Source organism: Dipodomys merriami, unplaced genomic scaffold (genome assembly GCF_024711535.1).
Source record: "Dipodomys merriami isolate MVZ:Mamm:240054 unplaced genomic scaffold, mDipMer1.0.p SCAF_3, whole genome shotgun sequence".
NCBI classification, from domain to species: domain Eukaryota; kingdom Metazoa; phylum Chordata; class Mammalia; order Rodentia; family Heteromyidae; genus Dipodomys; species Dipodomys merriami.
The window spans coordinates 55,426,985-55,454,823 of record NW_027204492.1 but is presented as its reverse complement, the minus strand read 5'-3'; the positions used below and the strand labels follow the sequence as shown (position 1 = coordinate 55,454,823).

Here is a 27,839-nt window from a genome sequence, read left to right as displayed (position 1 = left end):
TCACGAGGTCTGTAGCTGGTGATGTGCTGGACCACAGAGCCTGTGCGGTGGCAGGTAAGATGGAGTTGGCAGATTCTGTAAGATGGTCTGGGTGGTGGCAGATGCATGTGGGGTAGTGGCTCTGCTGATGCTGAAGGGTCTCCTCTGTGGTAGCATGGGGAGTCCTGGCTCTGGGAGGACCAGGTGGAGGTTCATGCAGCAGGCCTATGTGGACTGCAGGGCCCAGTGTTTGTCTGCAGCAGAAGTGGTGGGAGGTGGCAGGTGACTGGCAACATTGAGGGTAGCTGCCTGAGGCTGCTAGGTGCATCTGGGGAGATGCCTGTAGCAGCTTGTTTGTGCCAAAGCTGTGAGGCCTGGGGTCTGAGCTGGGTGGCAGCAGGGAGGGAGCAGGCCTCAGCAGGGTGCCCAGTCAGTAGGGAAGTTGGCCAGTAGAGCTTAGAGTGATGGATTGGCTTTGGCTGTGGTTTCCTGTGAGCCTTGTGTGGGGTTGGCAGGGGCCCAAGGAGATCCTGCCAGCACTGCAGTCACAGGCTGACTTCGCAGGCTTACCCCGTTGTGCCAATTTCTGGAGATTGTAAGGGCAGTATTGCTGAGTTTGCTCCTTCCCTGTAGCTGCCCTTGGGGAGTTCGGGTTGGGACGAGGGCCATTTGCCACCTCGGAGTTCTTCACCGGATTTCCTCTTAACTTTCTGTGGGTCTTCATTTTTTGTGTGCTCCTCCGCTTAAAATTTGCAGAGAGTCCCAGAGTTGCATGGAGTGGAGCCGGGTGGTGCAGCTGCTCCCAAGGGTCTTGTTCACTGTTTCTCTTTTTCCTTTCCTTATTTGCCTGCTAGGATAGTCCTCTTGTAGTAGAAAAAGTCTTTAGACATTTAGAGTTTGATTGGAGTGGATCTCTTGATGTAAAGTGTGGCTGTGCCCCTAGATCTTCTTTTTGGTCACAGACTTATAATGGGGCTACCTGTGAGAGCACTGCCATTTCCCTCTGTCTTATGCTTGTCTGTCGGTCTGTATTTAATCAAGGTATTTATTAACACACTGTATATCTATGAATGCCTGAGTGCTGTTTTGCATGATTCATTTTCTCTGATTTATCCTGTCTGACTAATTGCAGAAAGATTTTTCATAAACTTTAACTGGTAAAGATGGATGGGACTGATAGGAAAAACAATAACCAGTAATAGCTTCATAATGTCCTAGTCAAAATCAGTAAAAAAAAAAATAATTGAAATTGAGTCCTAGAGAGAGAAGAGACAGGAAGAAAAACAGTCATAGCCCAAAATAACAGAATGATAATCAGAAGCATTCCACTTTGAGCACTGTGAGATAGTTGTATAGATGCACAAATTCAAGGTTAGGATGAAAAGGAGATGCTAAGTTGTCAAAAGGTTCTTGTTTCCATTGTTTTGGACAGAATCTTCTTGAAAATGGAAGGCACCTACTCCAATTTTCTTTTCTATTTTTAAATTTAACTTTATTTTATTGTAAAGGTGATGTACAAAGGACCACAGTTATGTAAGTGAAATAATGAGTTCAATTCTTGTTGAACATTGTTACCCCCTCACTCATTTTATCTCTTTGCTTCCCTCATGGCTCTCCTTCCTTCCAAGTTGTAAAGATCATTTCCAACTTAGTGTCTTATGAGTATCGCTATTGCATTGGTTCATCCTTTGACCTTTGTCTCACCATTTTGTGATTCCGCTTTTGTTCCCCAAATCAGATAAACATATATACAAGACACAGGGTCCCCAAATCAAAAGCTGACAACAGGGGATAAAACAAAGGGAAAGTAAACAAAAGAAAAAAGAAATGACTTCATACTATATTAAAACAAAAAGAAAACAAAAAATCCTATTATTTACATACCTTGGATTCATTTCAATTAACATCATTTTATATGGTCATATGTACATAGTTATTGAGTTACTGTGATCTTCTGCTAGGAATTTCCTAATTATTACAAGTGAGGGAAACCATGGAGCCTATGTTTCTTTGGGTCTGGCTTACTTCATTAATATGATTTTTTCCCAAGTCTTTCCATGTTTTTACTAATTCCATTGTGCATATTACCACATTTTCTTGATCAATGAACATGGTTGTCCTAGTAGTTTTAGTGTGGTCTTGTTTGTGATTCAGTAAATGCCCAGGAGTGGGATAGCTGGATTGTAAGAGCTTTATGTTTATTCTTTTGAGGAACCTTTATACTGCTTTTCAGGGTGGTTGAACCAGTTTCCATTCCGGCAACAGTGTAGTAGTACTCCCTTTTGGCTACATCCCCACCAGCATCATATATATATGTATATGTATATATATATGTATATGTATATATATATAGAGAGAGAGAGAGACATAGATAGATATAGATATAAATAGATATAGATATAGATATATAGATATGTAAAATGGACAAGGACTCACTCCAATACTCCTCAAATGCTTCAATGAAATTGAAAGTGAAAGCCCTCTGTATATCACTTTTACAATAAAATAAAGTTAAATTTAAAATTATTCTATGAGGCCAGCATAACCCTCATCCCCAAACCTGATAGGAACCCATCAAAGAAAGAGAACTATAGACCAATTTTTTATTGGATATCGATGTAAAGCTTCTCAATCAAATTCAGCCAACTGACTTTAAGAACTAATAAAAAAACTCATAAACTATAACCAAACAGGATTATTTCCAGGGATGAAAACCTGGTTCAATATATGCAAGCCAATTAACATAATTTAACATATCAATAGGAACAAGGACAAGAACCACATGATCATCTCAATAGATGCAGAAAAAGCATTTGGCAAGATTCAACACCCCTTTATGATAAAAGCTCTGGAGAAACTAGGAATCCATTTAACATTCCTCAATATAATAAAGGCTGCATATGACAAACCTACAGCTAGCATTATGCTTAATGTTTAAAAATTAAAGCTATTTCCTCTAAAGTCAAGAATAAGACAAGAAGTCCATTCTCTCCATACCTCTTCAATATAGTAATGAATAAAAAATAATGCAAGAGACAAACATAAAGTGGATCCAAATAAGGATAAAAGATGTAATATTCTCTCTCTGTAGATGACATGATCTTGTATTTAAAGAACCCATAGACTCCTCTCTCAAGTTACATCAGCTGATCCAAAACTTTGCCAAAGTTTCAGGGTATAAAATTAACCCCCAAAAATCAGTAGGGTTTTTGTTAGGTAGCAATGAGAAGGACAAGGCTGATATCATATAAGCAACTCTTCTTGTAATGACCTCAAAAAATACCTAGGAATTAACTTAAACAAAGAGTTGAAGGACCTCTATGATGAAAACTTAAAAGCCTGTAGAAGGAAATTGAAGGAGATTTAAGGAAGTGGAAAAATCATCCGTGTTCTTGGATTGGGAGGATTAACATTGTGAAAATTGCAATACTGCCCAAAGCTATCTACAATACCCATCAATATCCCAACAGTATTCTTTAGTGAAAAAGAAGAAGCAATCCAAAAATTCATATGGTATAATAGAAGACTCCAAACAGCAAAAACAATCCATAGCAGAAAAACATTGGTGGAGGAATATCAATCAATACAAAACTTCAAACTCTATTACAAAGCCATAGTTATAAAAACAGCTTGATACTGGAACATGAATGGGCTTGAGGACCAATGGAATAGAAATGAAGACCCAAAAATGATTCCACAGACCTATGGGCATCTAGTCTTTGATAAGGGAGCCAAAATTATCTTATGGAAGAAAGACAGCCTCTCCAACAAATGGTGCTGGCAGAAATCGCTATACAGGTGTAGAAAATTGAAGTTAGATCCTTATATAACACCCTGCAGCAGCATCAACTCCAAATGGCTCAAAGACCTTGAGGTAAAAGCAGATACCTTGAAGGAATAAGGGAAACACTAGGGCTCCTTGACACAGGTCTAAACTTCCTAAAAAAAGATCCAGAAACACAACAAAGAAAGGCTGGATGAATGGGATTGCATTAAACTGCAGAGCTTTTTTATGGCAAAAGACATGGCTAGCAAGATAAATAGAAAGCTCACAGATTGGGAGAAGATCTTTACTAGCTACTAGACAGTCAAGGACCACATATCAAATATATATTTAGATCTGAAATAATTAACATCCCCAATAACTAATCCTCAAAGAAACAACCACCCTATTAATAATTAATAAGTCAGCTACTGAAATATAAAAGGACTTCTTTGGGCAGGAAATAAGAAGAACCAACAGACACATGAAGAAATGTTCAACATCTCTAACCATAAAAGAAATGGAAATCTGAACAACATTGAGATTCCACCTCAACCCATTTAGAATGAACATTATCAAGAAAACAAATAGCAGATCCTGGTGGGGATGTGTCCAAAAGGGAACAATACTACACAGTTAGTGGGAATGTAAACTGGTTCAACCACTCTAGAAAACAGTATGGAGGTTCCTCAAAAGATTCAGCATAAGCTCCACTATGATACAGCAATCCCATTCCTGGGCACTTACCCAAATGACCACAAACAAGGCCACACAAAAGCTACCAGCACAACCATGTGGATGTAATAGCATTATAATAGCATTGTTTACATAGCTCATTCTATACAGGAGTTTTTTCCCCATATAAATCTTGGACACTTTCTAAAAATTATTGATTGAGTTTTAGACAAGTAGATTAGGTCAAGCCCAGTAGCATTCACCCATAAGTGACTTACAAAAATCCTAAGAGATAAGTAGTAAAATTTTCTGTGCCACTGTGGACCTGTCATTCTCATTATGACCCCTTCGTGACATATTTTGTCACTGTTAGTTCTATTAATATTAATCGTTATAGCTTTCTGGTTCATTTCTGAAGAAAGCTTACAGAAGTCTGTATAAGGGTTACATAAAAATTTCATGAATATGTAATAAATATTGTGCTTCTATGCAACACTGCTTTTCAAACTACAATCTTAATTTTCAATGAACTTAAGTTAGCTTCCTCACATACCAACCCCTATCAGGGAAAAGCCTGTGTGTTTCTTGGAAATTTTCACAATATGCATATAAAATTAATATATCTAATCTTCAATAGCTCATAAAAAATTGCCTGGGTCAAAACGCTTGCTTCAATGGCTAAGTTCAGTGCTTGGTGTGCCGCCTGCTTTCAATTATCTTGCAAGCTATATTTTTTTTCACTTTTGCTTGGTTTTAATAACCTTGTGTGAAATTTCTTTGTTGAGTCCAACCCTGAATTCTTCAGAGAAACCAAGCATACATACAAGTCCTCGTATTTTGACTGGACACCAGTTACAATATTCATTTATATTTTATGATTTTAAACTTTTAAATTTGATTAGTATTTCATTTTACATCTATACTTAAGTTGTACATAGTGTCATCACATAAATGAATAAGGAAAAGACTACGGGGAATAATGGTCTATTTTTCTGGGTTCTATTACATCCACAATTATTTGTCTTAAGAACTTTTAACAGATTGTTCTACTACTTTGTATTATTTTAATATCTTTTAAAATTATACCGCTGTTTTTCCACTAAAGAATTAGGAGTGTGGTTTGATTTTGTAAATATTCCTATAGGATTTCTGATATGCTGAAGCAGATATTGTCATTAATTAGGTGTTATTTAAAAGTAGTTAATGCTAATATAAAATGATAATTTATTCATCTTTTTTTTCTTTTTATCTGTTGTGGGTCTTGAACTCAGGGGCTGAGTACTGTCCCTGAGCCTTATTGCACAAGGCTAGTGCTCTACCACTTTGAGCCGCAACTCTCCTTCCCATTTTTGAGTGGTTACTGAAGGTAAGTGACTCAGGGAACTTTACTTCCTAGGTTGTCTTCCTATCGTGATTCTCAGATCATAGCCTCCTGGACAGCTAGCATTATAGGCATGAGACACCAGCACCTGGTGAGAATTTATTTTTAATGAAAATAGCACTGCTAATAGATGAAACCATGCTATGAAATTATCTTCAAAATTTCACCAAATAAAAATAAGGACATTTTAAAAACCCGATGACAGTAGTTTATGAATAAGCTTTTGCATGGGTATACCTATCATATAGAACTAAAAGACTTGACTTATATATTAAGTAATTTTTTCCTTTTACAATTGGAGACATTTTATGTTTATAAAATAGCATATGAGGGTTGTACTAATATGTGAAATATCCAACTGAATGCTAAATATATTATTTGCTCTTCATATATTAAATAGTTCATTATTTATAATTATCTAGAAAAATATTAATATAGTCTTTCATTAATCATCTAAGAGTTTAACATTTTGTATTAATGTTTTGCAATTAAGCTGCATGATAAAATATCCACTATGTTGTACATCCCTATCTATATGTATTTGTTCAAATAATTGAATGAGCAAAGAAAAGAAGAATCTATTAAAATACTTTTCAGTATCATTAGTTCTTGTTATCTGTCATTTAAATGTAATTATTTCAACTCAATTTATCACTTAACTATTTCTAGAATACTTAACTCCAAATTTGAATATAACAATAAATGAACAATTAGGATTCTCTCTCTTTTCTTTCCATTTCTTTGGTTACGTCACATTTTAATTTTACTACGCATGTTGACTACGTAAGATCACCTTAAGGCAATACAATTTCTTCCTATTCTGATAAAAATCCAAGAGAGTCACTTTCTTCTCCTAAACTAAAATCCCTGTTTCATTTTTTTCCCATTACCTCAAAAGTCTTTTCTCCATTTCTTTTTTTTTTTGATAAGTTTTTTATTGTGAAAATACTGTACAGAGGTGTTACAGTTACATGATCAAGGTAATGAGTACATTTCTTATCCAGCATTGTTGCCTCCTCCTTTGTTTTTCCCCTACCATCCCATCCTTCCCACCGTCTCAACTACACCCCCACCCCCTCACCTCCCACCCCCCCCCGCCTAAATTGTAAAGTTCATTTTTTGACATAGCGTCTTGTACATCTCGTTGTTGCAATGGGTCAATCTGTATCCCTATTTAAACATTTTGTATTTTCCCTTCCACTCCCCAAATTATACCAACATCAAATACAGTGAAAACAGAGGTTATGCCATGGGGGAGGGACATACAAAGCAACAAAAAAAAATCACATGGTACCTTATAAATACTTAAAAGATCACAAACAAGTCCATTTCTTGAAAACCTATACTCACTCTCTACTTCTCTGAATGAAACTGATATGATGTGAGAAACAGTAGAATATCACAACACATACTAGATCTGAAGTAAGAAAGCCAACATTCTCCCTATAGCTTCATCACTTGCTAGCTGTGTAGTTTTAGGCAAACCATAAATTTGTGTGCATAGCTTCCTTGTTTCAGGACATTGCTAAAGACCAAGTAAAATAATAATTTTCAGTTAGATTCTTTCATGAAGAATAAAAAACCTTATAAAATAATAGAATTTATATTGTAGTTATAAGGGCCCAGACATTGTTCAAAGCACCTGGAAGAATCAATACATTTATTATTTTTTTGTGCCTGTCTTGGGGCTTGAACTCATGGCCTTAGTGATATCCTGAGCTTTTGTGTTTAAGGCTAGCAATCTTCCACTTAAGCCACAGTTCTACTTTCAGCTTTTTGGGGTAGGTAATTGGAGATAAGTTTCATGGACTTCCCTACCCAGGCCGGCTTTGAAGGACAATAATCAGATCTCAGTTTCCTGAGTAGCTAGGATTATAGTTGCAAGCATCTGACACTCAGGTATATGTAATAAATTTCAATTTCCTAAATTATCTTATGAGATATGTACTGCTATGATACCACTTTTAAAGTTTTACTTTAAAGTTTAGTCAATGTAAATCAAGACTGTAATATTTAGCTTCTTGGGAGGTGGATACTGTTAGACTGTGGTTCAAATTTAATCCAAGCATAAATGTCCGTGCGACATTATTTCAAGAGGTGCAGTTCATATGTCTGTTTTCAGGATTACATGAGAATCACAATGGCGGGGCGAAGTGGCATGCATCTGTCTAACCCAACAAAATTGTGTAGCATAAGCAGGAGGATTACAGCATGGACATAACTGAGACCTTACTTTGAAAATAACCCATGTGAAAAGAGGCTGGATTCATGGCTCCAGTGGTAGAGTATAGAGCCTTGACTTCAATCCTCAATACTACAAAAAATAAAGAGAGGAAGAAATAAAGGAAGAAATGAAGAGAAGAAAAAGAGAAGAGAGGGAGGGAATGAGGGAGAGAGGGAAAAAGAGAGAGAGGAAGTGTGAAAAGAGGTGAAATGCCCCAAAGACTAACAGGGGTGGGTATTTGGAAGGATTATTTTGTCTCTAGATTCCTTCCTTCCTTTTTCCTGTTTGCCAGGATGTGAGCACTTTTCCTCTGGCATGGCCTTCTGCAATAATGTTCTGCCTTGCCACTAGCCTAAAAGCAATGAAGTCAGCAACCCATGGATGGAAACTTTTGAAATAATGAGCCAAAATAAAGCTTTTCTCCTTTATATTTTCTCAGACTTACTTTGTCACAGCAAAGAAAAGTTCACTAACATAGATATGAAACTTAAGTCACAAGAAGTGAAATAACTTGACAAAATAATAAAAATAGCATATGAGTCATATTCTATACTCTTATTCATAGTATACTATATTAAATTATTTTATGATTTTTTCATGTTCATTATTTTCCAAGAACTGATACGAATGTTGATTTACAAATGCTATTTAACTCATAACAATATCATGCAAAAATAAATTCATTATTTCCATTTTACATGTGAGAAAATGGGAAAAAATCAAGAATTTTCTGTAGGTTGAAGAGCATGTAAGTGGTAGTGTGAGAATTCAAACTTAAGTAGTGTTGGTTTAGAATGAGCATATCACTATGCTTTGTTATTAAAAATATTAAAAATGTTTAGAGACCCTTCTCATGTGAATTTTATCAGCATCATTAGAATAATTTCATTAAAATGATTTCAGTATTAAGGATATTGAAACATGTTTAGTATATAAAATGGTATAATAGAAAAGGCAAGGTCTTTGTAGTTAGAAATGTGTTTGATTTCTTTCTACTACTTTTCTATCTTTCACACATTATTAAACTTCCTCTCTGCTTGTCTACTTCCTTACCTTCAACATCTAATATGAGATTTAAAATAATGCATAATTAAATATAAAATCCTACTGTACTTGGTACTCAATAAATGTTAGTTTTCTCATGACTCATTTATATCAATTTAGTAATAACTTCATTATCTTTGTCTTGATCCTAACAGTTCTGTGGAACAGAGGCACAAATAAGGTGTATATATACATATATATATATATATATATATATACACACACACACATATATTAATATTTGTGTTAGCTTTCTATCTCTTCGGCAAAGATAAATAGCTTAAGTTGAGTTTTAGGACACACTTCTACCCACTGTGAAATGAACCTGAGCTATACGTGCATTGCTCACTTGTTCTTTACAAGCCCTGCACTGGAGGGTGAACTGCAATGATGTGGTAGTTCTCTGAAAGTTAATTTTACTATAGAAACTCTATTAATTCCTTAAAAATCTGATTATTGACTCTTCCAATGGGCTGAATTGTGTTATTGCTAAACACATATATTGAAATATTATTTCTTATATTACCAAAGGCAATTTAAAAATTCAATACAAAAATCGTTAAAATGTAGTAGCCTGTGGTCAGGACTGAGAAAATATATGTAGGTTTTGAAAAAAGAAATATAATCCTTAAGTCCATCATTTTGTTACTTTGTAACTAGAAATATGGGCTGTGGAATTGAGAGGAATATGTTAGAATTTGACAACATGTGACAATGACTAGGTAAGTAGTTTGAGGAATGAGCAGACCAGGTTGTGATCAACACTACAACCAGGTGTGATCCAACCAAGCAATACAATCATGTCTACCTGACAAGTTGTGAATTCAGGAATTGATGTTTTATAGCTAATTGGGTTCTATATTAGGCAATCAGGATTTTATTTTCTTTAAATATTTATATGACTTTATTGTCATGTAGCCTAAGGCATTGATTTATGCTGCATGAAAATTTGACCAAGTTGAAGCTCATTTTTAATGTCTCCTAAAGCTAAAGTACTATTATTGTCGTCAAAGTAAATATATAAGAAGTATAATGTCAGTGGACACATGTGATACTACTGGAAGCAGAATGTTTCCAAGAGTCAGTCAGTTCAAACGATACACATTAGTCAAGAAGTCAAGCTAGTTTCAGTTTTAATCTAAGAAAGATTGCAGGACTCATCATGCATTTGTCAAATTAACGCAGATGGAGGAGTTTTGCATGAAAACACAAAAGCCTAGAAAATTATCTGTAATGTTTGTTCTATCAGGCAAGGCTCAAAAGTCTGAATCCAAAGCATTCATAGCAATTTGAAGAAGCAATGTAGGGAGAATTTTGTTCATTTGGTTTTTGAAGAAAAAAAATTTGGAGCAGTTATAAAACAAATATTTTTCTTGTCCTCTTACCTCTTTTGTGCTTCCCCAAGTGACAGGGTTTTTGTTTGCTCTTACTATCAAATTTTACATTTTAAAATAAACTTTTTATATATCCTAAAAAATTAAGAAAATTGAGGGAAGGTGTGGGATGGGAGGGATGGGTGAGAATGTTGAAAATGTTGGCATTGAGCAAGATACATTGTATCCATAAACTGCTTTGTTCAATGGCAACTCCTGTGTACAACAACCTAAAGATAATAAAAATTACTTTTAAAATAAATTACTTTTAAAATAAATAATCTTTTTATTTAGCTAGATATTTTGTTCAGAAGATTCCATACAAGAGTAACAATGCTATTTTTATAAAGAACCATTTTGATATGACTTACCCAGGAAGTCATGCAATATTCAAGATTTAGTTAGAAAAATCCTGAATTTTAGAAATATTTTATAATGTGTTTATGTAACTTTCTCCTCACTATTTAATACCTATATTTATCTCCAATTTATTTAAGTCCAAAAAGAGATGAATGGTTCTGGAAGGTTCTTTCAGTATCCAACTCAGAGACCAAGGTGTCAAAAGTATAAATGAGTCTTTTCAGAAATTGCTCCATTGAAACACCAGGCTGATTACAGGAGTACTGTAATCTAGTCTGCAGTTGTTTTTCTTGTTTTGTAAACCATTTATACCTATACTTTAACTCTCTATTAAAATACTCATTTCAATTGTTTAAGGGTGATCAGGCTTGAGAGCATATTGTATGCTCTTTGACTGGATCCACTTCTTCAAGGATGTTATCAGATCAATGTGTTCAAGGAATCAAAACAGGAAACAAATATGATACTTGTGGGTACTGGTTTTTGTTGTCTGAATCATTGGAATGCATGCATATGGCTAAAGAAAACCAGAGAATAAATCAGCTACAGCTAGAATCCAGCCAAACATTCTGAATATGTGGAAAAGACCCATTTAATCCTTGAGGCAGGAACATTTTGACCTGTTGTGTTGGTAACCTATCCCTGGACAAAACCTTGAGTCTTGTCCAAGGTATTGCAAGTAGTAGAGGCTTTCATGATGGTTCAGTGAATTATGAAGTTAGTGGTAGGACATATGTGTAGGTATTTTAGGAGAGGGTCAGAATTTCTTTCTTTTAAAGAAAATTAAAAACGTTATTTATTACAGTAAATGGGTTGAATATTAGAACAACACATCAGTTATATTGTAAATAAGGGAAAAATCTAACAACATTGGGCAAAAGCTATGAACATTTTGTTTTAGAAGTAACATAGAATTGTGTGATTGTTATTTCATTAGAATTTGGGGTCAGTAATATTTTCAGATTTGGTTAAAACTTCTTTACACATATCATGTATTTCCATAGATACTTTTATTTCTTCTTTTCAAGTTGGATTGATGTACAAATCCTTAAATGTCTTTCAATTGCTCATAGTGTCAAAAGTATATAAAGAAAAAAAATAGCCAGAAAATTTATTTTTTCATGTACTATTGTAAAGATACTGTTCAGAGGTGTTACAGTTACATGAGCAAGGTAATTAGTCTATTTCCTATCTAGCATTGTTACCCCTCCCCCTCCTTTGTTTGTCCCCTACCATCCCTTTCCTTCCCACCTCCCCAATTCTTCTCTCTTCCCCAAAGTTGTAAAGTTCATTTTCAACATAGAGCCTTATCCATCTCGTTGTTACAATGGGTCATCTTGTATCCTTATTTCAGCATTTTGTTATTTCCTTTCCCCTCCCCAATTTAGAAAAATGTGTATAAAAGATGCAGAACACCGGAATCAAATACAGTGAAAATAGGGGTTATAAAATTGGGGAAGAATACACAAAAGAAACAGAAAATCACATAATACATTATAAATACATCAAAAACAATGACAAGAAAGATAAAACTTCTTGTGTAGAAAAATTTTTTGGTCTTATGATCGTAATGAAGAAATATACTTGGTGTCAGAATTTCTATGGTCAAACTCTTGGGGATCTACAATGTGGTTGTTGCATATTTATTTGCTCTCCAATGGACACCAATTTGGCCAATATATTTTACTGACAAACACAATGTGCTTTGTGATTATGTTTCACTTTTTCAGCATAGGGTCCTATCTGATGAGCATCCACATAGATTTAAAAAAAGGGCTATTAGGAAAAGAAGTGAATATTATCGAATGACATCCTTACAGTAGAAGGTTTTATATCATTCTAAATATTTCAAATTGTCTTGTCAAATACGACAACCATGATTCAGACAGGTTTACATTTTCCCACAGGTCCTTTTATAATGGCTCTAACTGTGGCTATTCACACAAGAGATTGGAACCAAAGATGAACAAAAGTGTGCATAGATAATGCATCAGTATAGGTAGTAAACCTTATAATTCATTGCATAAAAGTAGAGATTTGTAAAGAACTGGAAGAAGGCACTCAGAGTTGCTTTGGACAAATGTCTTGTTGATAGCAGGCCTTGATCTAGCCAGGCTTCAGTGGCTCACTCCTGTAATCCTAGCTACTCAAGAGGCTGAGATCTGAGGATCGGATTGTAGTTCAAAGCCAGCCCCAGCAGGAAAGTCTGTGAGACACTTATCTCCAATAAACTTCCAGAAAACTGGAAGTGGCACTGTGGCTTAAATGGTAGAGTGCTCACCTTGAGCTGAAGAGCTGAGGGACAGCACCCAGGCCCAGAGATCAAGCCCCACAACAGACAAAATAAAGAGAGAAATCTTGCATTTATTTCTGTTTTATATTATCATAGTGCCAAGGATTGCAGAGATTATTGTCACCTGTGCACCTATATTTGGAAAATCAAGAATTATATTTTTCTTTTTTTATTGAACTATAATCTTCTCATGAGAGACTTACATCCACTGGAGAAATTAGAACCCTCAGCCTAACTCTAAGTTTTGTTTAATTCTAAAAAGTGAAAGTGAGCCAGAAACAAGTAATCCAGTTAAGTTAGCATTAGGCTCACAGATATGGAAAAGAACACTTGTATGTCAATGAGTCTTGTCCATTAAAATTTGCTCACAAATTTTCTGGGACATAGAACCACTGAAAAGTTTAGTGAACAATCAACCAGATGGGATATTCTTTTCAAACTTAGAATTCCAGGAAGTTTCTCTGAGCAGATAAGTTCTAAGGGATTCCTAGCTTCCAAAGAGGAAGTGTGTCCAGAAGGTTGCAACTATTGTTACTGTTATTGTTGTTCCTACTTCCACTCAATTATTCTGTTAACAGCTCCTAATAGTAATCTGAAAAAGTGGTCTGTTAGGAGTATGTTCCAAACAAACCTACTCTCTTGCATTAAATTTAGCAAGATTACCTTCAGAGGTAATCTAATTAAACAGTATTTTAGTTAAATCTCTTCTAAATGTCAGGCCCAAATAAACTCAGAGTTATATATTTCAATATATACATATAATTTGAAATACTTTCTTATACACATGCACATATATATATATATATATATATATATTTATATACATACACACAATTTGCTTCATAGAGTATTGGCAATGATCTCTGCTATTGGAGAACTAATATCAGTGCTAGAAAACTGTTTCCACAGCTTTTTCAAAAACTCATGATCCATGACAAAAATTTAGAGGGGAAACCAAGGACTATAGAGAAAAATTAAGATTCCCCTGAGATCTGAAAAGAGTATATACACAATTTTTGAATATTTCTTCAAAAACAACCTGTGACTTCTGTTAGCATACCTCCCTAATCATTAGCGTAGCTAGAGAACTGCATGATTTCTGCTAGCACTTTTACCATCCTTGGATGGGAAGCCTTGTAGGACACTTACAACCTTGAAAATACTTTACTACTACCACCAAAGGATATTTTATGAACTCTACTCCCTGCTCCCCAAAGCACTCTATTATTTTAGACTACTAGTTTTACAGAATTGTATTATGCATATTTCTCAATGTCAAATATTAGTTTGGCTTTTTAAGTTGCCTATTTGCAGGTCAGCTGAGTATGCAAAGGGTTTGGGGGGGAGTGAAAGAGAGAGAGCAAGAGTGAGACAGCAAGAGTGAATGAGTGAGCAAGCAAGCAAGAGAGAGAGAGAAAGCTTCCAAGTCAAGAGTGAACTTTGACTTAATAAATTATAGCCAATGTACTAAGAAAGATTATAAAATCAAAGAAATCAGATTTGTATTTCATTTTTCTCAAAGTAGTACAATGTAAAGTGGATCAATGCTGAATATGAGTGGGTCAGTGCAGTTTTGGGATGTTTCTCAGTGTTGGTGGAATCCCTCAAGAAGAGATGGGTGCCCATGGCACATGTCTGTACTCCTAGCTACTCAGGAGGCTGAGATCTGAGGATCATGGTTTGAAACCAGCCCAGGAAGGAAAGTCCATGAGACTCATACTTCCAATTTTCCACCAAAAAGCTGAAAGTGGCGTTGTGGCTCAAGTTGTAGAGTGCTAACCTTGAGCACAAAAGCTCAGGGACAATGCCCAGTTCCAGCGAACACATACACAAAAATAGGCAGTCAACTTTTGGGGCTAACATCTTCAAGTTACCTCTGATCTCTAATAAGAAAATCTCCTCTCAAGGCTTTTGATAAAGGGATCAAGTTGTATATCAAGGAGGAATGTAAGTACGTGAAGAGCATGACTTGTCAGAAGACTTGATACTTTTTCCTCTATACCCACACAAAACAAGTATACATTTCATGGTAATTTCCTGTGAGCCACTTTTTTTTGTCCATGTTTTAGCCAATCAAACAAGCTGTTAGAATCATTTCTTTATCAAATCCAGAATCTCTAAGATTTGACTCCTGATTTTATATAATAATACATGTGTGTGTGTTATATGATGTTCTCTCAGAATTGATATATTAGCTATGTACAACGGTGTTAATCTTTGCCACCATGCTATTATGTGATTTGCTGAAATTAACACCATTATAATGGGACACATGGAAGAATGTAAACCTATCTGATTCATGGAATAAAACTTTTGACTGGGTTTGCAAACTTGACTACAACTCCCTCTGTCACTTTTCATAATAATTATATGTAATACATAACATAATTACATATAATTATATAATATAAATTATATGTGTATTACATGTAATATATAATTTCATATATTATATTATGCATATATATGACAAAATGTATTGTTATGTATTATATATTATATGTCACATATTTTATATGTATATATATATATAATTTAGATATTTATCTGAAGAAATACAAGGCAGGTTATAAGCCCTACAACTGATGAATGGATCAAGAAAATGTGAGATAACACACATGTGCACACACACACACACACACACAGTGGAGTATTATTAAGCCATAAAGAATACAATTATGTAGTGTTTAGGGAAATGGACAGATCTCAAAACCATCATAAGTGATGTAAGACAGATTTAGAAGGATGAAAGTTGAATTTGTTCTCTCATGTGTAGATAAGAGCACCTTTGAATAAATAACATTAACAAAAATGACTATCGATTGGAAACATGTCCTCTTTGGAGTGTTTGGGTACTACTTGGAATGAGAAAGAAGATTAATACAACCAAAATATTTTATGTATATGTATAAAATAAAGACTTGTGTGGGACAAAGAAAAGGGACAGGGAAGAGGGAGAGTCATGGAGGAGGTGATTCTGACACGTCCAAACTATACATCATCTAGGCTGGGAAGGTGGTTCAGTGGTAGAGTGCTTGCCTTCCATGCATGAGGCCCTGGGTTCCATTCCTCAGCACCACATAAGCAGAAAAATTTGGAAGTGGAGCTGTGGCTCAAGTGGTAGAGCGCTAGCACTTCAGATTGTTGTTAGAAGTCAGTTTTGGCATGAAAGTCCATGAGAGTCTTATTTCCAGTTAATCGCCAAAAAAGCTGAAGTGAAGCTGTAGCTCAAGTGATAGAGTACCAGCCTTGAGCAAAAACATCTAAGGGACTGTGCCCAAGCCCTGAGTTCAAGCCTCAGTACCAGCATAAACAAAACAAAAAAATGGTTACAGAAATATTCCATTGCTGTTCAGACTTTTCTCATGCTACTCCTTATAGTCATGCCCAAATCTTTCCCTACCATAGCAGTGGCCAGGCCTTGAGGTCAAGCCTCAAGACCAGCCTACATACAAAAAAGTATTTTACAAACATTACAGTCTCTAATAAATAAACTCCATGTCTATCTTTGTACTCTTCCTTATGTTTCCTTAAGTGTTGTCAGGTCCAGAAAACTCCACATCAAAAAATTCTGGCTGAGTGTTGGCGGTTTACACCTTAATCTTCACTTCTTAGGTGGCTGATATCTGATAGTATAGTTCCAAGGGAGCCTGTGGAGGAAAGTCTGTGAGACTTGTCTCCTGTTAACCACCCAAAAGCCAGAAATGAAGATGGGGCTCAAGTACTAGAGAGCTGGGCTTGCGTGAAAAAGCCACACAAGAGGCATGAGGCACTAAGTTCAAGCTCCAGTACAGACAATAAAGAAAAAAGAACAAAAAATCATTTTGTAGGCAGAGTATGTTGTTACAGGTATGTTATCTGAACCCTTGGATGGCATAGGCAGGAGAATCTCTTGTTGGAAGCCAACCTAGCTCATTTAGTGAGGCTTTTTCAAAATATTCACCCAGCCCTCCCCACCGGTAAGCAGAACTGTTTTCCATCTTTTAAAGCCACAACTCTTTTGCTTCGTTTCCAATTCTAAATCAGTAAGTTTTGGTAAACAATAAATAAAAACTTGTGTATGTTATACTCTTTTCCACACCAAATGCTTGCAAATTTTCACCAAACCCTCCCCCACCTTTCCACCAGAGAACCTGTCTTCTCCATAATTTCCTCCCTTCTACCCCATTCCCTATTCCCCCCCAACACGCATTTCCTCCCACACATCCCTCCACATTAGTCTCTATATGAAAGGATGAGGTAGGTCCAGAAGATCGGGAAGGCATTACTTAAAAAAAAAAGACAATTATTTGAAGTACTATATTTATTTTAAAAAGAACTACACATCTGTCAACTGTAGGTTATTATTCAGGCTATTATAACAAAGTTATTCTAGTTCAATATTACATAGCAAATTTCTGTCCATTCTTGAGCTGCTGTGTCATACTTTCTCTTGTTACTATGGAAGACTTTCGCAACTTCAGGAGCACAAGTATTTTCCAGGTTGGAGTCACACAGTAAGGAGAAGATGGACAGCAATACCTTGGAGATAGCACAGGTGACCACTTGGAACCCAGGATATCTAGACAAATATTCCTGTCTTTGATGATGTTTGGATGGTAAATTTTTATGGTGAATGTGACCTTGGGTGGGTTGAATGGGCAATCAGGTGGTAACTCGATTGAAAGGAAGAAGACTCCTCCTTCTTATGAGGTACCTTGAGGCCCAATGATGGTACCTTGCCAGTGGAACAGATCATCCTCCACCAGGCCTGCAGAGCACAGTGCTGGAGGATTAAGAGACAATTCCATGAGCTCTTAAGGGCTTCAGAGTAACAGTTCTAGTCTTTGAAGTAGAACCTGGTACTTGAGAAGCAGGCTCAGCAGACAGAGGGTTGATGATCACAGCTGTTGTCAAATTCTTAGAAGAATCAATGGTGCCAGATGATATCTGTGGCTCCGCATTACTTTCAGGTTGCTCTTCTAAACTCCTGACTCTATTGTCTGGAGGTGGAGGGGCCAAGAAAGCTCTGGTTCTGTGGAGAGCTACTGCTACTAGAATCACCAGAACTTTCTTCTTGTGGTATCTTGCCCTGGTCTGGGGTCCCTGAGACTGACATATAGGCCCTGTTCAATACCTTTCTGGAAGCTCTGACAGTGGTTAGCCCAGAAATGGAGATTTCAGGGCAGGCTTCGGTTTGCCAGCAGTGGTGAATGGCTGCATAGTGTTTGCATCATAATGGAAGCAGTATAGGGTGGAGTGTAGGCAATGTAGGGTCATGTGGGGTGACATTAGAGAGATAAAGGGTCATGTTAGGTGGCATGGTTACAGTGTAAGGATGGGTATGCGAGTTATTGTGTGTGTGTGTGTGTGTGTGTGTGTGTGTGTGTGTGTGTATGTGTGTGTGTGTGTGTGACATCCTGAGTAGCATGGGTACAATGTGGGGTTTTGTGGGGTCATCTAGAAAGTAGTGTGCACACAACATCTGGTGCCCTGTACTTAACTTGATTGCATTGGAAGTAGCATAGAGTACATTTAGGATCATGTGGACTCATGTCAGAGGTAGTTGATGAACTGATTGGGGTTGTGTTGGATGGGAAATGGCACTGAGGGTGTGGCAATTGTGAAAGGGTCACATTGGGTGTCATGGAGAGTGTGGGGAAGTGGTGAGAGTGGTGTAGGATGACATAATGGGAGGAGGGGTCATGTGGAAAATGTATGGAGAAGCCTGGGGCACTTGAGTTATGTGGAATCAGCCATGTTGGAAATAGCATAGGGGATTTTTTTTTTTACTGTGATAAGGAAGGTGGAGAGTAGATGAAGAATCTTTCCTCATCCCTATCATATAAGTACACTTGGATGAGTATACACTAGAATGCATAATAGAGATATTAGGTTTTTGATAGAATACTTTAATACTATCATTTACCGCAATTGTATTATTGCAAACTGAAGCATAGGGGAAGTGTTGGAAGGGGTAATTAGGTGACAGTAAGCAAGTCCCAGTTGCTGCTGCCATATCCCACCTTGGGTCTAAACTGTACTGGGTTGCAAGCACCCACCTTATTGGAAGAGGGAGTGGAGGTCTGTCTAAAACTTAGATTGATGTCTCCATCCTTGTGGCTCCTCTGAATGGTGGAGATAGTTTTATATCACCAGCATGGGCAGAAAAATTTATCTGAGCTGAAACATGCATGGCTAACTTTTCTTGTACCTTGACATATACATTTTTATAATGTGTAATCCCTTTTTATGTTGTAATTTTTTATATCCATAAGTTCTAATAGCCACAGACACATACCCTCCCTTGAACTGACCTCCTTCCCAGTCTTTCCAGGGCCTGTGATGATGGTATCTACACAGAAAAGGGAGCATAAATCTATACTAAGGATCACTTTTTCTTTTTCTTTTCTCTTTTTTTTTTTTTTTTTGGTCAGGCATGCGACTTGAACCCTGGGCCTGGCCACTGTCCCTCAGCTCTTCAGCTCAAGGTGAGTGCTTTACCACTTGAGCTACAACACCATTTCCAGTTTTTCTGGTGGTTTATTGGAGATAAGAGTCTCATGGACTTTTCCTGCATGGGATGGCTTTGAACTGCAATTCTCAGATCTCAGCTTTCTGAGTAGCTAGCATTACAGGCATGAGCCACCAACACCTGGCTAGGGTCACTTCTGCACCCTGGGTTTGAGTTTTAAGGACTTCCCCAGTAATGCCATTTTTGAGTTTTCATATTACTGCAGGTTTCCATATTCATGCAGGTTTCCAAATCGTAATGCAGTCCCAAAGACAAAAATTAAGGCATGTTGAAAAATCTTGTCTTTAAGGGGTCCAAGGAGCCCTGAACTTTCCATTCCATTCTCTCCTTTTTTTTTTCTTTTTTTGTCAGTCATGGGGCTTGAACTCAGGGCCTGAGCACTGTCCCTCAGCTCTTCAGCTCAAGGCTAGTGCTCTACCACTTGAGCCACAGCACCACTTCCAGTTTTCTGGTGGTTTAATGGAGATAGGAGTTTCACAGAGTTTCTTGCCTGGGCTGGCTTTGAACCTCAATCTTCAGATCTCAGCCTACTGAGTAGCTAGGATTACAGGCATGAGTCACTGGAGCCTGGCTCCATTCTCTCCTTCTTAAGCTGGAAATGATGCATCAAGGTTGGAATGCTGTTGATCTTTACTGCATTAATGGTGGTCAAGATGACAGTATTTGGTCACATCAAGTCTAGAGTCCCTGGGCACTGAGTTTCTTGACCCCCCCCCCCAACTATATCTCCAGGTTGGAATATACTGAATCATAGGAGGGACATGGCAGGGCATCATGAGCCTGCTTGAGGATACCCTGCAGGGTAGAGTGCAAAGCCTGTAGGTACTTGAGCAAAGAATGCTTATAAATTTCAGCTTTCTATTCCTCCTAAAGTTTAGGGAGGATAGGAGGTAGTCTACCATACATGATTTCAAAAGGGGAGTACCCTTCCTTGTATGGACATACCTTGTCCTCAAGAGAGCAAAGGAGAGTAGAATGGTTCAGTTTTCACTGTTTTTAAAAATATATTTTGTCAAGGTTTTCTTTAGAGTCCTACTTACTCTTTCTAGTTGGCTGGAACTTTGGGGCCTGTAAGCACAATGTCATTTCTTATTTATGTTAGAACTCTAGAAATATCCTTGGAAATTTTTACTATAATTGAAAAGCCCTTATCAGATCCCAGAGAGGTGGATAAGCCAAATCAGGGTATTATCTCCTGTAGCAACTTTTATACAACTATGGTGTCTGTCTCTGTTCTAGTAGGATAAGCCTCTACCCACACAGAAAAGGTATCTTTGTGGACTAGAAGGTATCATGCCCATCTACAACAGGTATAATTTCTGTGAACTCTATTTCTCAATCTTCCCCTAGGGAAGTTCCCCTAGCTCTGATTTCCATAGAGTCTTCACACTTTGTTTTGTGTTAACCTGTGTGCAAGTCCCACATCTGGTCACTAAACTGTTTACATTGCTATTTAGGTATGATATTCTTAGAAGTTCAATTAACTTTGTCTGACCCAAATGAGCAGTCTGGTATAGCTGATCTATTATGGTCCTTCCCACAGCCTCAGGTACCATTGGCCTCTCATCTGGCAGAAGCCACCATCCACCTATTTCTTTAATGGCTTGTTTGTGTGTGGCCAGGTCCAGTTCTCAATCTGTATAGGTGGGATTAGTGGGCAAACTTGGGTATGGAACGACCACTAATATTTGCCCCACTTGATTGCACAGCTTTAGGCAATGACCCCTGGGTAATTTACCAAGGTGACAACTTTTATTAACCAGATTTTTAAAATAAGGCTAGGATTGCCTTGGCATACATAGAAGGCTTGGGCCTATAACCATACCACTGTTTTTTCATGCCATTTTTACCTATTCTACTTCATTTCCCCAAAAACGACTTTGATCTTAAGGGTGGTTGATGGGTGAAGATCCATCTTCTATAACTTCTTCAATCTGTGTAGGGGTCCTGGCCATACCTAACCACAGAGACTCAAAACTTTAGCATATATTCCAAGGGGTTTCCAGGATCAGATGTTATTTGCAGCAATATTTTAACTCCAAACTAGAAATTATATGTAACATTTAACTTTTAATAACTGCACAGACCTTTTCTTAGGCTATTGGGTTGCCTGTTTAGCACTTTTGTTTGCAAAAGCATTTTCCTGACTGCTTGGAGAACCTGATTTCTGGTGACCCTAACAATGACTAAGTTACATGTGCTGGCTTTTTCACAGGTCTCAATAGGGACATGACCTCAGGTCCATTCCCTATTCGGTACAAACCTCTTTTCCTAAAAAAAAAAATTATGAATATGGGCTAGTACCAGCCCCAAACTCATTGCCAGTTAGGGCTTTGAGCATATACTGCTGGGATTTTTGATAATTTAAACTACCCCCCATTTGTCAACCTTAGCTTTTTACTACCTACTATAACAAATGACTGATAGGCAAGGGTGTAAATTCTTGCCCAATTACAAAGTAGGCAGACATCATTAAATAGGCATGCTCATAAACTATGTTCTTATGACCTCCCAGCTCTGATTAATTTTGGAGGGCCAAGCACAAATGACTCTAGGATCTGATACAATCTCTGAGCCCATGTTTTTTAACTGCCTTTAGACACTCCATTGTTTTGTTCCAGGAGTGTATTTTTCACACTGGAATAATGCCCTCATTGGCATTTCTCCAAACTCAGGGCCTGGGCTCTGTCCCTTAGCTCTCCAGCTACACACTAGCACTCTGCCACTTTGAGCCACAGTATTCTGCTGATTAATCAGAGATAAAAGTCTCACAGGGTCCTTTTTGCTTGGGCTGACTTTGAACTGCAGGGCTCAAATCAAATGAGTCATTACCCAAAACCCATTTACTCCAATTGAAGCAAGAAGGAGATCAATAGACATATATAGTCTTTTAAACATGGCCTATCTGGAATTTACCAAGAGCCAAAATTACATCTGAAAAACTTTTAAGAGTCATCTGTAGTCATCTGTGGTACCTCCTGTAATTGCTACAGCAAATTTGTAAAGGCAAAATTTAAACAGCAATTAAGCAATAATTTTTTAACTTTTGACTGAATATAGAACATTAATTTAAACCATTGTTAATTGTGATTACAATAAAAAATGCAGGGAAAAAGGCTCTGAATCCAAGGCAGCTCACATCTCTAATAAAACACATACTAATACCATTTTAGTTAAAAGGTGCCTATATGAAAGTTTAGTTACCATTTAGGTTTATATTATTAAAAACTTAACAAACAATCATATATACACAATTACTTTAATAAATCTACATAAAATATAACGTGGTGGTTTTACACCAATGTATTATTCTTAACCCTATTTAAATCACAAACCAACATAATTATATCCAACACTACTAATATAATAAAAAGCTAATAAACTCTATCATAAAAAGCTAATAAGCTTTATTTTATAAAAAGTTAAGGCATACTCATACCATCTATTACCCTCTAGAACCTTTTGGGTTTGTCTTCATTTTTCCCTTTTTCCATTTTGGAACAAACATTCAAGACAAGTTTTCCTTTCCAAATTCTTTCTTATCCATAGGAAACCATTTTTATCTCCTTTTTATAGCCACTTTAACTTGCATTTAAATGACCCTTTAAAAACTTTAGTACAGGTAATAGCCATTTACTTTTCATATCCTGATTTTAAAAGAGTTGCCATTTTTTAAAAAATTGAAATTAACTCTTAGAAAACCTTTTAGCTCAAATAACAGTTTTTCTAAATGTAAGAATTATATGTAGGTTGGCAATATATATCGACACTTTACCAAGAATTAAGATATCTTAGAGCATCGCTTCACTTTTTCCAAAATGTATCTAATTGCAAAATAACATTAAAACCAGATTATTATACAGACTAACCATTTTTTCAAGCTTTTTCAATTTGTATGCAACTCCAGGTGCAGTTTTTGAAATACTAATTACATTACCCACATTACTATCAGGTTTTTAGTTTCCATCTGTAAGGAAAAGAAAGAAACAAGTGAAGATGGGCCACCCACCAATCCTATAAAATGGGAACCAACCATTCAATTCCTTAGGGTTAGGTGAATTGTCTTTGTGCCAGATCATCCCATCAACCATCCCTAGGATTGGGTGAGCTTCACATTTGCCAGATCAACCTCTACCCTTCAAAGAAAGGCCATTTTAAATTTATTTAGACTTTTTATTTTTAACAGATAAAATCAACACAGTTGCAGACAGATAAAACAATATCTTTAACAGTAATAAACAAACTTTTATACTCTAATTTCTGATACTTAGCCCCAAATTTCAACAGTGGAGGAAAATAAATCCTAAGTCCTCAAAAGATTTACATTTTTGTTAGGACAACTAATTCTTACAGTGCAAACAGCTTTTATTTTAATCATATTTACATACTTACACAAATACACATGTGCATAAAGATCTTAAAGCAACAAAAATAAATATTGGTCATACATTTCTGGAATTCCAGTGGTAAGAGATACTTTTTCCAATTTTACTCTTACAGATGACCAAGATTTGAGACAAAATTTTTAACAAGGCACATTAACATCCTCCAGCCCCATTTTCCAGAGGCTGACTCTCTTTTACCCAATTTTAGACAAGAGCACTTTACAATTTTAAGTTGAAAAAGTTAACAAAGGGTCATAACTAGGACTGAGGCCACCCAGGCCCTGCTTCTAACTTCCAACTGTGTTGCTGAACAGGATGCAACTACAGCCAGATGCAAGAACTTTGACTCCCCCGAGAGATATCCAAATAAAGAACAAAGACACAAAAAGTAGTAGGAGACAAGACAGGAACACAAAAGTAGAAGGCTGAATTAGGGCCTCTCTCACCATGAGTGGGCCCCACAGTTCAGCTCTAAACAGAATTCTTTACTGTCTTGAGAGTCAAGACTCGACAATATAAGACCACTATCAAAACACAAAAAAACAAATCTTTGGGAGAAAAAGAAGAAAGAAAACAAAATCGATATTATGAAGGAGAGTAGAGACAAACAACTCAAAGCAACAGGACAAGCAAAAATGGCCCATAAAATTCAAATGTATCCCACACTAGAGACTGCCAAAGGCTCCAACTAATATCTTAGGGGAGCAGGTGGCAGGGAGTTCAGGCTCATCTGGTTCCTCCACAGGCCACCTTACACATAGGTACCTAAACAAATTAAGTGTATGACTCACCTCCACAAAGGTAGACACACTCTTGGAATGTGCAGAGGAAGTGCTGATGCCTCCTGGCCAGGTGTCAAAATCTTCCTTGGAGTAGTTTGGGGCCTTGGAATGTCTCAGGGGTTGCCTCCCCTAGAGGCTCCATGGAGGTTGACAACTGGGAAGGAGAGGCAAGCAGCCATCCTCGGGCATCCGACCTTAGAAGGGTGTCCCAAATGCTAGTAAGCAAAATCTCACTGGGGCCTCCGAAAATGTTGTATCCCAATCAGAAGGAAAAGAAAGGACACTACAATTGATAAGCCAAATCGTAGGAGTCTTTATTGTCGCCTCCACAAGCCAGTTGCTGCACAGGGGTTATAAGCTTCCCAAATCATGTAGCGACAAGACAGCTCAGAATTAGACAGCTCCAATTATTTTGTTTTTGTCTTGCAAAGAATATACAAAAGCAACAATCAGCATTATCAGTAAATTTAGCCTTACTTCCTAGATATCTGGGCAGCTGGAACAATTTTGGGGATTGGCAGAACCTGCTTGAGTAAACAGTTCTGGGATCAGGAGCCTTTTTCTTTGGGGAACAAAATGACATTACTTCTATCAGGCTTCAGGCTTAAGGCCTTAACCTACTTCAACAACTCACATTATCTTTTACTTTATTCTCTATTCTCTCTGTTTAAGGTGCAAACATTGAGAACCTTGCATGTGTATTTCCTTAAGGTTACATCCTCATGTATAAACGCCTTTAGTAAGTTTATTGTTGAAATAGCATTTTTATGCCAGTAGTGGGGGTTGAGCTTGGCTTGGCTTCTGTCCCTTAGCTCTATCACTTAAGGGTAGTACTCTACCACTTGAGCTACAGCTTCACTTTGAGTTTTTTGGTGGTGAATTGGAGATAAGCATGTCGTGGACTTGTCATAATGCAAATAAAATAGTACTTGAGTAAACTTATTAATGTGAAGTATTTTCAGATTTTCTTCTTATCTTTTATCCTCTCCTCTATGTAAAATCTTCTCCTTCATTGTCTTCCTGTTTTTACTTTTCAGTTTTGTATGTGTCCTAAGGTTGTCATAATCAAGTACCACAAAATGGTGGCTTACAAAAACAGACATTATCTTTTTTTCAGTGTAGAAATAACTAAAACTTTGAAATCAAGTTTTTGGCACAGGCACACTACCTTCCCAAAGGTTTTAGAATAATGCATATATTCCCCTTTATTCTGTTGGTTCTGGATAGTCTTCTTTCCTCTCATACTGGCTGTATCATTCACATCCCGGTCTCTATACTCACATGAGCTTCTTCACTGAGTGTATTTTCTTGTTTATCCAAATCTAATAAGCACATTAATCTTTGGATTTAGTACCTACTTTATTCCTAGATTTGTCTCATCTTGATTATGTCTGCAAAGTTTCTATTTCTGGGTCAACATACATTTGAGGTGAACACTATTCATCCTAGTACATGTTGCCCTCTATCTTCCAAAATTCTCATTTGTTCCATATGCAGAATACATTCCCTGTATTCCAATAATGTATATATTTGCCAATCCATCCCAACATTAATTCTAATTCTCAAATTTTATCTAAAAAAGAATGTAAAACATCCAAATCACATTACTTAACTTCTAAATTTTGTGTGGATTAAGCTTAGTATCATTCATCCTAGAGCACAATTCTTTTCTATGCTTCTGTGAAATAAGAAAATAAACTACCTGCTTCTAAAATACTATGCTATAGACACATGATTTATAAAAGAAAAAGATTGAAGAGATAAAGGAGTCCCAAGTCCCAAGGAACTTTGAAACCCAAAGAGGAAATAAATCCTTTAATTTTTATGTCATTGAAAAAACTCTTTTGTGCCTCAATCCATCTTCTGGGTTACAAAAGACCCCACCAAACCTTACATCTGTTCATCTTTTGCTGGCCTATTGTTCTATTGGCTATGTTATTAAATTTAATTTTTTTATGATAAGTTCAAGTTGGCATATTTATTTTAACAGTTGAACATAAAATAATTAAGTTTTTAATATGGTATGGTATTAATCTTTAATTATATCCATAAATTTTGCCAGTTTTACTCAATACTTTTTTCTTAATACATATTTTTATTGTAAAGATACTGTACAGAGGGATTACAGTTACATGAGCAAGGTAATGAATCTATTTCCTATCAAGCATTGCTACACCCTCCTTTATTTTTCCCCTACCATCCCTTTCCTCAGCACCTCCCCAACTCCTCCATTTCCTTACCCCCTCCCCCAACAATGTTTTAAAGTTCATTTTCAACATACTGTCTTATACATCTCATTGTTACAATGGGTCACTTGTATCCTTATTCCAACATTTTGTTATTTCCCTTCCTCTCCACAAATTAGAAAAATGTATATACAAGATGTACGACACTGGAATCAAATACAGTGAAAACAGGGGTTGTACTATGGGGGAAGAAGATAAAAAGAAACAAAAAAATCACATAGTACATTAAAAAGAACAGCAACAAAGATAAAAACACTTGTGTCCCTATCTTGGGTTCATTTCCCTTAGCATCAGGTTTTATGGTCATCTGTACATAGCTTTTGACCCCTTCTGCTGTCCTAGGCATATACTAGTTATTGCAATAAGGGAAACCATGGGACCTATGAATGCTTGATAAGAAATGTACTCATTATCTTGCCCATGTAATTGTAACCCCTCTGTACAGTATGTTTACAATAAAAAATAAAAATAAAATAAAAAATATATTTTTTCCCAAGTCTTTCCATTTCCTAACAAATGGGGCAATGTCATTCTTTCTGATGGAGGCATAGAATTCCATTGTGTGTATGTATGTATATATATATATATATATATATATATATATATATATATATATATATATCACATTTTCTAGATCCATTCATCTACTGAGGGGCATCTGGGTTGGCTCCATATCTTAGCTATGGTGAATAATGCTACAATAAACATACTTGTACTGGTAACTTCAATATGGCCTTGTTTGTGATCGTTTCGGTAAATGCCCGAAAATGGGATTGCTGGGTCATAGGGGAGTCTCTATGTGGAGTCTTTTGAGGAACAT

At 36.6% G+C, this 27,839-nt stretch overlaps 1 pseudogene; it reads right to left on the bottom strand.

Moving 5' to 3' along the window:
* Positions 1-409: 409 nt before the first annotated feature.
* LOC138839805 (ubiquitin-conjugating enzyme E2 D2-like) lies at positions 410-27,839 on the bottom strand (annotated as a pseudogene).